Below are 12,996 nucleotides of genomic sequence, written 5' to 3' on the forward strand. Positions count from 1 at the left end.
TGGACGAATCGACTGACAGGGGATTTTGTGTCAACATCCTGAAAGTGTACTTTCGGAGGTGACTGTTCAACAACAACAACAATAAATTTATTTTTGTATAGCGCATTATCACAACATTACATTGTCCCAAAGCGCTTTACAGCATCCCCACCCAAAGCCCCCAGTGAGTAAGCCATAGGCGACAGTGGCAAAGAAAAACTCCCCAGAAGGAAGAAACCTTGGGAGGGACCAGACTCAAAGGGGATGCCCATCCTCCAGGGGCCGGCAGGGAGAGTCAAATACAGTTAAATCTGAAACACACGGAGGTCCAAGATAGGGCGAAGGGAAGAGCCCTCTTTTTTTGGAATGACAAAGTAACGGGAATAAAAACCCTGTCGGCTTTCCCTTTCTGGGACAAATCTGATCGCTCGCTTGCGTAGCAAAGACGCGATCTCGTCCTCTAAAACCTGAGCTGAATCGCCGTCCACTACAGAAACTAACACACCGTTGAACCTGGGTGGCCTCATAGCAAACTGTAGCCTGTAACCTCCAGAAATTGTGGACAAAACCCATGGGTGCACCACACATGAGCGCCACTTCATTACCTGAGCAGACAGCGGCCCCTTGAAAAGTTCTGCATCTGCGGCGCCTGGTGATGACGTCACCACCACCTCGGGGGGGGGGGAGAGAAACTCCAGATAGAAGAGCAAGAGGTCCGCCTGCTGATGGAGTTCGGGAAAGATTTTTTATAACTTTTTTTCTGAACAGTGGGGAGCAAGTCGCCCTCGGCCTTCAGCTTGGCTGCGACAATGCACACTTTATTTTTGTTTCCCCCGAACTGAAAAGTGCTTGGTGACACAAAAAGTCAAGTCAAGTCAAGTCAAGTCAAGTAGGCTTTATTGTCACTTCAACCATATACAGGTAGTACACAGTGAAACGAAACAACGTTCCTCCAGGACCAAGGTGCTACATGCAACATAGATTTACAACATAAATTAACAGAAAAACTAAAACTAGCTAACTAAGAGGACTAGTTAGCTGGCTAGCAGAGACAAGACAGATTGGCAACATAATTTTACAACATAGAATTAAGTGCACGTTCGAATGTGCAAACAAGAGCAACAACAAAAGTGCGATAAACAAGACATAACATAACATAATAATATGGTGTTGAGGTGATGAGTTGAGGTAGTGGAGAAACAGTAGACGTTCCTTAACATAGCAGCAAGAATTTAGGAATTAGTGCAAAAAGTAATCCAGTATTGAATATTGTGCTAAAGAGCATTTACAGGTTGGTGTGTACGATAGTTTGGTAGTGTAGGTCAGTGTGTTTGCACTTGTGTTGATTAGTCAGTCCACTCCCAATGTTTTGAGGTAGATGAGGTGAGCTGAGTGATAATGTTTGTGTGTGTGTGTGTGTGTGTGTGTGTGTGCAATTATCAGTCCAGTCTGTTTTTGTTGAGAAGACGGATGGCTTGTGGAAAAAAACTGTTACACAGTCTGGATGTGTGTGCCCGAATGCTTCGGTACCTTTTTCCAGATGGCAGGAGTGTGAAGTGTGTGTGAGAGGGGTGTGTCCGATCAGCCACAATGCTGGTGGCTTTGCGGATGCAGCGTGTGATGTAGATGTCTCCAATAGAGGGGAGAGAGACCCCGATGATCTTCTCTGCTGTCCTCACTATCCGCTGTAGGGTCTTGCGGTCCGATATGGCACAATTCCCAAACCAGACCGTGATGCTGCCGCTCAGGATGCTCTCGATAGTTCCTCTATAGAAGGTGGTCAGGATTGGTGGTGGAAGCTGGGCCTTCCTCAGTCTTCTCAGAAAGAAGAGACGCTGTTGGGCTTTCTTGTGTAGGGAGCTGGTGTTGAGGGACCAGCTGAGGTCCTTCTCCAGGTGGACACCCAGGAATTTGGTGCTCTCGACGATCTCCACAGAGGAGCCGTTGATGCTCAGCGGAGAATGGTCGCCTCGTGTCCTCCTAAAGTCAACAACCATCTCCTTTGTCTTGTCAACATTCAGAGACAGGTTGTTGTCTTTACACCAGTCCGTTAGCCTCTGCACTTCCTCCCTGTACGCTGACTCGTCGTTCTTGCTAATGAGACCCACCACGGTCGTGTCATCAGCGAACTTAATGATGTGATTCGAACTGTGTGTTGCTACACAGTCATGAGTCAGTAGTGTGAACAGCAAGGGATTGAGCACACAGCCTTGTGGCTCAAAAAGAGTGCTTGGTGACAGTTTGCCACCAAAATCTCGCTATCCTGAACTCGAGGAGACCGGACAGTGGAGACCCCCTGAACGAGAGGGGCCAGTGAAAGCAGAACACAAGAGTTGTCTGCCCCCAACCTCATCCTCTTTGAAGGAGGGGGTGGGTGGGGCCAAGCAGGCATCAGGCTGCCCGCTTCTTCTTCCCTTGGCCGGGGTGGGGCGGACGGTTCCTTGCTGCAACAGCTGCAAAGGAGTGCTTCCCCCACGGCCCTGGGTTAGCCGCCCTTGGCTGCTGAGCTGCCTGCTGTCCACCTGGAGCTGGACGCTGGACTCTGGACCCAGCCTGCCTCCCTCTTGCCCTAGCTGCTGCTGCTGCAAAGCTGGATCTGGCTGTCTAAGGGGGGTGAGGTGGCTGTTTGCGAGGTAGACAGGGGTTAAAAGCCTCATCCTCCAGCTTCGTGAGGGAGCTGGTTTCCCTCATTCTGTCCAGGGCTGGGCCAAAAAGACCTTTGGTGGGGTCATAGGCTGCATCCATGACCTCCGCCTTCTGGGCATCCCCCAAGGCAGACAGGTTCAACCAGAGGGCTCTCTCACCTGACACAGCCAAGCCCATCACCCGGCCACAACCTTGCACTGCGCCACGTGAGGAGCGCAGCAGAAGGTCATTCACCACACAAATCTCATCCCACAGGACCGGGTTTGGCACCCCCGAGTCCAGTTGCTGGCCCATCTCCTCCAAGATCTCCGCCTGATATGCAGATAGCAATGTAACTGCATTCAGAGAACACACTGACTGTGCAGCATAAGTGTACATCCTCTGGAAGGTGGATGCAGTCACGTGGTCCATCTTGCTGGGCAGAGAAATGTGGGATGAAGCAGAGATAGAGTGGCAGTTTTGGTGGAGGTGGTAGGTCACTGAAGGCTCCACCACTGGTGGTTTCGCCAGCCCCAGTTCCTCCATCCCCTGGATTTCCAGCTTAGAGAAGCCCTTGGTGGCAAGCTTGCTCTTAAAAGGGCTGGACCAGTAGCGACTCATCTCCTTCATGCAAGCCGGAACTGCAGGAAGGAGTTGACGTGCTGAGGGCTGCACAGGTGGGAGCCTCTTCCCATCGTACAGGTCCCTCTCTGCCGCCGCCCCCCCGGCATCCTGAGCTGCAGGCCAGGGTATACCCAGCGGACAGCGAGAAAGCGTAGAATCGAGAAAGACTCGTCACGACACGTTAGTCTGTCGGTTCGTCGCATATCCGGACGGGCTGAAAAGGCCGTCCGCGAGGGGTCACTCGGAGGGCATGCGAAATGCCGGTTAACCCGCAAATCTAATGGCACAGAAGTATGTGAAACCAAACATCTTCATAAAAATATTTTTTACAAAGATAGAATGATTTTCAAGTACAAAACCTGTATTGCAAATCCAAGTCCTCTTGCAAATACCAACCTGCGAGTGCAAATTCACACTTGCGCATATAAATAATTTTGGCACTAATTTGCCGAGCGCTTTGCAGATAAATATTTGCTCGCATAGCCACCAATCAAATTAATTCATTTTCTAGCCAATCATAAAACCACTGGTGTCCTGCATACCATAACCGTACTACTGGATAATTACTGTATCATGAATTACTTGTTTTATATGTTCATGTATGCGAGCAAATATTTATCGGCGCGCTGCCGCCTGTGGCCGTGGGGTTCCTGCCTCGTGCTTGCCGGTGGGGGGCGCCCGGTGCCTCCTTCCCTGCCTTCCTTGGGTGGGCGCGCAGCCTTCCGGTGGTGGGGGCCCGGGTACCTGGCCACTGTGGGGCGGCTGGGTCCGTGACCCGTCGGGGCTCTCCCGGCCGTCTGGGGGCCCCGGGGCGGCGTTGTTGTGGCCTCGCACACACACTGGGAATCATTCCATGTTAACCTGCACACTCATACATACACTCACAACACACAAACATACACACATACACATATGCGTACACACACACATACACGTATGCGTACACACACACATACATACACTTAGAACGCACACACACATAGACATGCACGCACACACACACACACGAGAGCCTAGGGCTCTCTTCCCCTATTTTATCCCTCTTTCCCCTTGTCTGGGTGTGTGTGTGTATGTGAGAGTATGTGTGAAAGTTGGTATGTGGCTTCCACTCCCTCCTCTCAGATGCAGATACGGGTACGACAATATTTAGACAGTGTTCCTGGTGGTCAACACCCGCCGCCCCCGCCATCCCCCAACTCCCCCGGTCCGCCCACCACCCCCCTTGGTCAGTGGGAATGGGTGTGTGTGTGGAGCTAGGGTGCAGTTAAAATGTGGAGGGGACATAAGTGGGGGATGGATACCCCAGCCAGAGCTGCGGTCCTCCCCCCCCAGCCCCCACAGGCCCTCAATGTCTAAAGTGGAGTTAAAATAGAGGGGAAGGGAGCCGCGCTGTCCAGCTGTGGGCTGCTTTGGCAGCCGACCCAGGACCTGCACAGCTCCCCCCACCCTCCAATGCCCTATGTGAAAGAGTGGTGTGACATGAATGTATGTCTAAAGTGCAATTAAAATAATACAGAGGGGGGTGAGTGGCTAGTCACCCCCCCCTTCCCTCTGTGTGTGGTGTTGTGGGTGTGGTGTCTAAAGTGGAATTAAAAGAGATGGGGGGGTGACTAGCTGATCACCCCCCAGTACCTATATGGAGTGTGGTGTAGGTGGGTGTGGGCTGTAGGGGGCTGTGGGGGAATAGGTGGTAATGCAGCAGGGCAGCGGGCATCCAGCACGACGCGCCCGGATGCGCGGCGCCAACGCCCACGGGGGCGCTACCCCCCCCGCCGCAGCACCCCCGCCCCAACCCGAGGGGGGTATCTGGAGCCTCATCTGCGAAGGCCTCGCTGACGAGCCGCTCTCACACAAACACCTACACTCACCAGACAGACTGACCTGGGACCTATACCCTCCATACCCTGCCTCGGTGCCCTCCCCCCAGAGGCTCCCAGAGCGACACCCTAGTCAGTCCCACATGGGAAGGGGCGCCCAGGGGGAGACCAGCCCCCCCGGCACGGACGAGGCCCCCACCCCCACTAGCGGGCCCCCCGGAGCCCCACCCCGCACCCACGAGGCCCTAGCCACCCGGCCAGGGCCGGCGCCCCCCGCCCAGGCCGCCAGGCCCCCCCCGCGCCCACCGGGTAGACGCCCCCAGCCCCCCCCACCCCGCCAGCCCAGGGGCGACCCACAACCCCCAGCCCAGGAACCGCAGGCCCCCAGCCCCACGGAGCCACCGGCACCCACACCCCCCAGAGCCCCCCCACCATCCAAGGGACACAAGGAACAGCAAAGCCATGACCCCACACACCCACTAAGTGATGGAGTCAATTATTGGGGACCAGAGAGAGTTGAAATTGGCTAATTGATTCTTGGAGGAAGCAGACATTCGCTCCATACTAATGTGGTCCAACAAGAGACCTTTGTATTGATTAATACTCAAATTGTTTTTTGATTTCCAATTCACAAGAATAGTTTTCTTGGCGATGCACAAGGCGGTGAGAACCATTTGTGTTGCACTACCCTCCAGATCCATATTGCTTACATCGCCTAGCAAGCATAATCTCGGGGAGGCCGGAATATTATACCCTAAATACGTAGATAAGTCTTCGCATACCCTCTGCCAAAATAGGTGAACAGCTGTGCATTCCCACATAGCGTGCATATAGTTGTCTGGTGCATTATTTGTGCAGTAAGGGCAGGTGTCGGATTCTATGAGGCCCATCTTGAACATCCTTTGTCCTGTGTAGTGTGTTCTATGGAGAGTCTTATATTGTATGAGTTGCAGATTGGGTTTTTTGGTCATTCTAAAAGTATTTAAACATATTTGTGTCCAGATGCTCTGGTCTATACTAATCGATAAATCAATTTCCCATTTTGAGGTTGGGAGAGATATTGAGTCGTTTAAATCTGACAATGATCTGTATATTTTTGACATTGTTTTAGGCGCATGGATTCTCAGTAGTTGGGTTACCTTTGTAGGTAATTGTAGATTTAATTCATCATGTCCGTATTTAACCCGCAGTATATATTTAAGTTGGTGGTACTCTAGAAACTTGCTTCTCTGAATATTGTACTGTGAAACAAGTTCTTCAAATGGAATAAATTGTCCATTTTGGATAATATGCTCTAGATACCGTATGCCTTTATCCCTCCATACAGTGAAATTTAACACTTTCTTGTTCAGTAGGATGTCTAGATTGTTCCAGATGGGCGTTCGTTGGCATGGGGTTAGCGAGGATTTGTTTAATTTAAGAAAGTCCCACCAGGCTGTCAGAGATGTTCTAATATTAATGCTTAGGAAACATTTATGGTGTTTAATACTAGAGCTGATAAAAGGCAAATCGAAGATATCTAAATTATCACAGAACTCCTGTTCTATATTTAGCCATAGTCTGTCTAACGGGCTTGGATTAATCCATTTCAAAACATATTAAGAACATAAGAACATAAGAACTATACAAACGAGAGGAGGCCATTCGGCCCATCGAGCTCGCTTGGGGAGAACTTAACTAATAGCTCAGAGTTGTTAAAATCTTATCTAGCTCTGATTTAAAGGAACCCAAGGATTCAGCTTGCACTACGTTATCAGGAAGACTATTCCATACTCTGACTACACGCTGTGTAAAGAAGTGCTTCCTTAAATCCAGTTTGAAATGTTCTCCCGCTAATTTCCACCTATGGCCACGAGTTCTTGTATTTGAACTAATGCTGAAGTAACTATTCGGTTGAACAGCATCCAAACCTGTTAGAATCTTATAGACCTGGATCATGTCCCCCCTCAGTCTCCTTTGCTTGAGGCTGAACAGATTTAGCTCAAATAACCTTTCCTCGTATGACATTCCTCTAAGACCAGGAATCATTCTTGTGGCCCTACGCTGCACCTTTTCTAAGGCCGCTATGTCCTTTTTAAGATATGGTGACCAAACCTGTACACAATATTCTAGGTGAGGTCTCACCAAGGAATTGTATAATCTTAGTATTACCTCCCTTGACTTAAACTCCACACACCTGGAGATGTACCCCAACATCCTATTGGACTTTTTTATTGCTTCCCCACACTGGCGAGAATGAGACATGGAAGCATCAACATACACACCAAGGTCTTTCTCATAATCAGCTACCTTTATTTCAGTAGGTCCCATAAAATACCTGTACTTTATATTTCTGCTCCCTACATGGAGTACCTTACATTTGTCTATGTTAAATTTCATCTGCCAGGTGTCAGCCCAGTCACTAATTAAATTAAGATCCCGCTGTAGCTGCTGAGCCGCTAGTTCAGTATCTGCTACACCACCCACCTTGGTGTCATCTGCAAATTTCACCAGTTTACTGTATATATTGGTGTCTATATCATTTATGTAAATTAGGAACAAAAGTGGTCCTAAAATTGAACCCTGCGGTACCCCACTATGAACGCAGGCCCACTGTGACATCGAGCCTCTTATAACTACTCGCTGCTTCCTATCCGTTAACCAGTTATCAATCCAAGTCGCTACAGTTCCTAAAATACCTGTCGCTTTGAGTTTAAGTGAGAGCCTCTTGTGGGGAACAACATCAAAAGCCTTTTGGAAATCTAAATAGATGACATCATAGGCCTTCTTATCATCAACTTCCTGAGTAGCTTCCTCAAAAAACTCCAACAGATTTGTTAAACAGGATCTACCTCTCCTAAATCCATGCTGGCTATCCCTCAAAATGTTATTTGAGTCCAGGTAATCTACCATTTTCTCTTTGATTATAGCCTCCATAACTTTACCAGTTATACAAGTTAGACTGATTGGCCTATAGTTTGACAAATTACTTCTATCCCCTTTTTTGAAAATGGGCGTTATGTTGGCATGCTTCCAATCAGAAGGTACCACACCTTCAGATAAGGATTTTTGAAACAGTAATGTTAAGGGTCGGCAAATAATATCCCTCATCTCTTTTAACACTATAGGTAAGATGCCATCAGGGCCCTGTGATTTATTTATTTTGAGCTTAGCTAGGCTTTGCAAAACATCAGCTTCAGTTATATATATATTAGTTATAGACGATGTTGAATTAGTAATAAGAACTGGTAAGTTACTAGCGTCCTCGACAGTGAATACCCGTGCAAAACTATCATTGAACTCATTTACTATGTCAATGTCGTTTTCAATTATAAGACCCTTACTATCCTGCAGATTAGTAATTTCAGCTTTTAGAGCTCTTTTAGAGTTAAAATACTGGAAGAAACTTTTAACGTCATCCTTAGCCTCCAATGCGATCTTCCTTTCGACATTCCTTTTAGCTCGTCTAATGTCATTTTTTAATTCAGCCTGTAGATTTAGATACTCTTGCTTTATTATGTCATCATCAGTTATTTTCCATCTCTGGAACAAAGCCCTTTTCCTCCTTACTTTATACTTTATGTCCCTATTAAACCACCTAGGTTGCAATTTCCTAGATTTATTCTTGCTAGAAACAGGTATGAAGTCCTCTTGTACTTGCAATAATGTGCTTTTAAAAAATTCCCATGCCTCTTCAACAGTTTTGTTATTTAACTCCATCCAGTTCACGGTTTCTAGTTTTAATCTCATACAATTGAAGTTAGCCTTCCTAACATTATATATTTTTGATTTGGACTTTGCTCTTCGGGCACTAAACTTAACCTCAAATTTAACCATGTTATGATCGCTACTGTCAAGTGGTTCTAAAACATCTAATTTACCAATCCTGTCCTGGTTATTAGACAAAACAAGATCAAGAATGGCATCTCCCCTGGTAGGGGTGTTAACAAACTGAGTAAAAAAACAATCCTGTACTAATTCCACCATCTCAAGTTCATTTTCAGAAGAGCCAGTAACAATGTCCCACTGTATCCCCGGTAGATTAAAATCACCCATAACTACCACATCATTTTTATTGCTCATAATCCTAATATCACTGTATAACAATCTGCTTTCCTCAGCAGCTACATTGGGTGCTCTGTAACAAACACCGACAATTAGGCTATTTGAGTTTGTAGCATCTAATTTTACCCATATAGCTTCCGTACTTTTACTTATATCAGTAAGCTCCCTTGCCTGCAAGATTTCCTTTACATATACTGCAACACCACCTCCCTTCTTACCTATACGGTCTTTACGGAACAATGTGTAACCATCCATATTATATTCTTGTCCATCCTTATCACTCAACCACGTTTCAGTTATTGCTATAATATCATAAGAGTCCGATGAGATAAGAGCCTCTAAATCATGAATTTTATTCCTAATACTCCTGGCGTTTAAATACAGACAACAAAGGGTAGGCTTATTACAGTGCCTACTTATAATATGATTTTTTTGGGCTTTCCGTTTCCCCCCAGTTACATACTTAACTAACCTCCCTGCCCCCCCAGTCCCTAGTTTAAACATTCCTCAACTACTCTACAAATACGCCTTCCCAGTACACTGGTTCCCCTCCGGTTCAGATGCAACCCATCCGGCTTGAACAGGTCCCACCTGTTCCAGAAGGTCCTCCAGTGCCCCATAAACCTAAACCCCTCTTTCCTACACCATCCTTTTAGCCACGCATTTAATCTCCTTATCTCAGCTAACTTAGCCTCACTTGCGCGTGGCACGGGGAGTATTTCGGAAAATACCACCATGGACGTTCTGCTTCTAAGCTTATTGGCGACTTCTATAAATTTATCCTGCAGAACAGCCCTTCTACCCTTGCCTATGTCGTTGGTGCCAACATGCACCACGACAACTGGATCCACCCCAGCTGGGGCCAAAAGCTTGTCCACACGATCTGGAAGGTCTCCTACCTGGGCACCAGGCAGGCAAGACACCGTACGGGACCCTCTATCACGCGTGCACACATAACTGTCTACTCCCCTAATAATTGAATCCCCCACTACCACAACCTCCCTCTTTCTGGGGGGAGGGGGCTCCTCAGTGCCCAAGGGCCCACCTGCTTCCCCAGTCCCTTCCGGCTCTAAAGCTGGAAGCACCTGAAACCTGTTAGACACAGACACCTCAGGTGATGCCGCCTCTGTAACGTGTGTACGCCTTTTCCTGCGTCTATGACCTACGGTCACCCAGCTCTCTCGACCTCTCTGCTCTTCATTCTCCCTCCCCCCCGTTAGTGGCGTACACACCGTCTCCCTAAACGGCGTATCAACTAGCTCATCTAACTCACTGTTGCATTGGATGCGAGCCAGTTGCTCCTCAAGGTCGCGAACCTTGACCATGAGTGAGTCCACTAGCTTACATCGCTCGCAGATGAAGTCCGACTGGACACTAACGTCCAGAAGGTCAAACATCTTGCAAACGCAACACTGAGCTGGCCCCATAATTAACTAACTCACTATGACCCCGTACTCCCAGCCCAGTAAATTTATATAGTGTATTTAACTATAAAGATTAATTTGCGTAACAATAAATGCAGTAACGTGCGGAGTACACTAAAATAAGTTATTACTTGTGTTAAAACGGAACTTAATTATTATTTTATTAAAAATTTTAAACCTGATAAACTTACTACTACTTACCAGAAGAACTTCTGCCTGAACCAAGTATGAACTAAAAACAAGGCGAAATCGAAGTTGCTCTTGGGAGGTCGAAAAACCACAAAAACCCCCTCACAGCAGGCTACTGCCGGAGCGGGAAAAAAGTGGAAAATGTCCTCCCGGCCCCGACTGGCGACCGAGCAAAGCTCAGGAGCAACTGTCCTTTTCCGACGCTTGGTAGCGATACCGACGTTAGATGTTATTAGTTATAATTGCCCCGCGGGTGTTTGTTACGGAGTTTAAACGCGGACAGAAAAACGCCGCGCACGCGACACCCGCAGCTCTCTGTCGGTAATAATCGCGCTGTTGATTAACAGACAGGACAGACAAGCACTCACGCTGACCGAAATAAGAACAATAAATAGAAATAAACAGCCACCCACGTAAACAGGTAAAGCACACAAACACTCAAAACACTCCAAAAAAAAAAACAATCCCAAACAATCGCTGCAGCTCAACACCACTCTCTCGCAGCAATCCCAGCAATCCTCGCAGTAATCCCAGCAATCCCTGCATATTGTAATCTATTGGCAAGAAAGTAGTAGTAAAAATTTGGCAAATCTAAACCTCCGCATTGTTTAGTCTTTTGTAAGGTTTTTATACTAATTCTTTATAGAATTCTGCTGGAAAACCATCTGGTCCCGGAGCCTTATTGTTGGCCATATGCTGAAGGGCATCATGGAGTTCTGCCACTGAAATGGGTGCCTCCAGTGCCATTACCTGATCTTCCTGTAATTTTGGAAGATTTATATTGTTAAGGAATTCATCAATATCAGCCTGTGGTGGATCAATCTGTGACTTATATAAATTTTCATAGAAATTTCTAAAGGTATTGTTTATTTCATCTGGGTCATGTGTAACGTTACCTAATCGGTCTTTTACGGAAGAGATTGTTATTTTTTCCTTGTTCAGCTTTAATTGGTTGGCTAAAAATCGCGTTCGTCGACGGACTCCAACAACGGGCCATCTGCGAACAGTTAAGCGAGATCAGCTTACTAGCCTGACTGAGGGAGCTTCTAGTTCCTCACGGGAAGAAAGCGCAAATGAGCCGTCTGGGAGGTCGACAGAAATAATAAGGCAGGGGCGGAGCCTGGTCGCAGGTCGACCTGTCCATCACAGACGGACGTGGTGTCATTGGAGCTTCCGTAGTTGGTCACGCCCAAAGCGATTCCCATAGTGAAACACCGAGCGAAGTTAGAAAAAGAACAAACCAGTATATTTTATATTGTGTTTGAGTAGCCTATATGTAATATGTGCTACAACCACATGTATGTTTTGCAATGCCAAACTCAATGATATGTTAAACCCAATTTCCCAGAACACGTTAAGTCAGATTAATTTTGGTTTCGAATAGAAACCTCTGTATTTCTAGGTGTCCTAGAGATTTGTGATGTCAGGTCCCCTTCTTGGTTGCTATTGGTGGAAAAGGACTCACCCCGCCTATATTTTATTTATTTTTTTGCTCTGAAAGATCTGCAACCAGAATACAACCCGGGGGGTATTCCAGAAAGCTTGGTTAACTTACCATTTGGTAAATCTTAACCTCTGGGTTGATATACCCCAAACCCGCATACCATGAGTATGTCGGTTCCAAAACACCTGAGAAGAGTAAGTTCAATCAACCTCCTATCGGTTACCCAGAGTTAATGCGCGTGCACCGTGCATACATAAAGACGTTTTCAATTGATCGCCGATTTCACGAGTCAGAATGGAAAATCAAAGTGAAAAAAAGAGAGCGGCATACTTCACAGAGGCGGAGTTGGAAGTTTTAATGCACGCATATGAGGAATTCAAGCCAATAATAATGAAAAAAAGCAATACGGCTGCATCGGCTAAAGAAAGAGTTGGCTTGGCAAAAAATAACGGACAGAGTAAATGCGTGTGTATTAAATTGCAAATTTGACATCGCCTCCCCTTTTATTATAATGCAAAATAATTAAACACTTAACAAGGCAAAAAATTAAGGATACAAAATCAAGTTACCTGCACATTGATACTATGAATAGATTTCCTCCGCTATCTCGCTGTACTTGTATAGTGACAATAAAGACATCTATCTATCTATCTATCTATCTATCTATCAACGTAGTCTCCCTCATTTATTGAAGGAGCTTTAATAGGAATGTAGGTGCCATCAATGCACCCAATTATGAATGAATGAATGCCTTTTATTGTCACTATACATGTATTACATGTATTCCAAATTACATTTGGAAACCCTGAAATAGAAAGTCATATATGGAAGTATCAAGTGTGTGTGTGTG

At 46.6% G+C, this 12,996-nt stretch overlaps 1 protein-coding gene across 1 annotated transcript in view; it reads right to left on the bottom strand.

Annotated features, from left to right (window-relative positions):
• Positions 1–12,996, bottom strand: part of LOC111837240 (class I histocompatibility antigen, F10 alpha chain-like) — a 105,744-nt gene that overhangs the window by 52,825 nt on the left and 39,923 nt on the right. The window lies entirely within an intron of this gene.

The sequence above is a fragment of the Paramormyrops kingsleyae genome, chromosome 23 (genome assembly GCF_048594095.1).
Source record: "Paramormyrops kingsleyae isolate MSU_618 chromosome 23, PKINGS_0.4, whole genome shotgun sequence".
In the NCBI taxonomy this organism is placed as follows: Eukaryota; Metazoa; Chordata; class Actinopteri; order Osteoglossiformes; family Mormyridae; genus Paramormyrops; species Paramormyrops kingsleyae.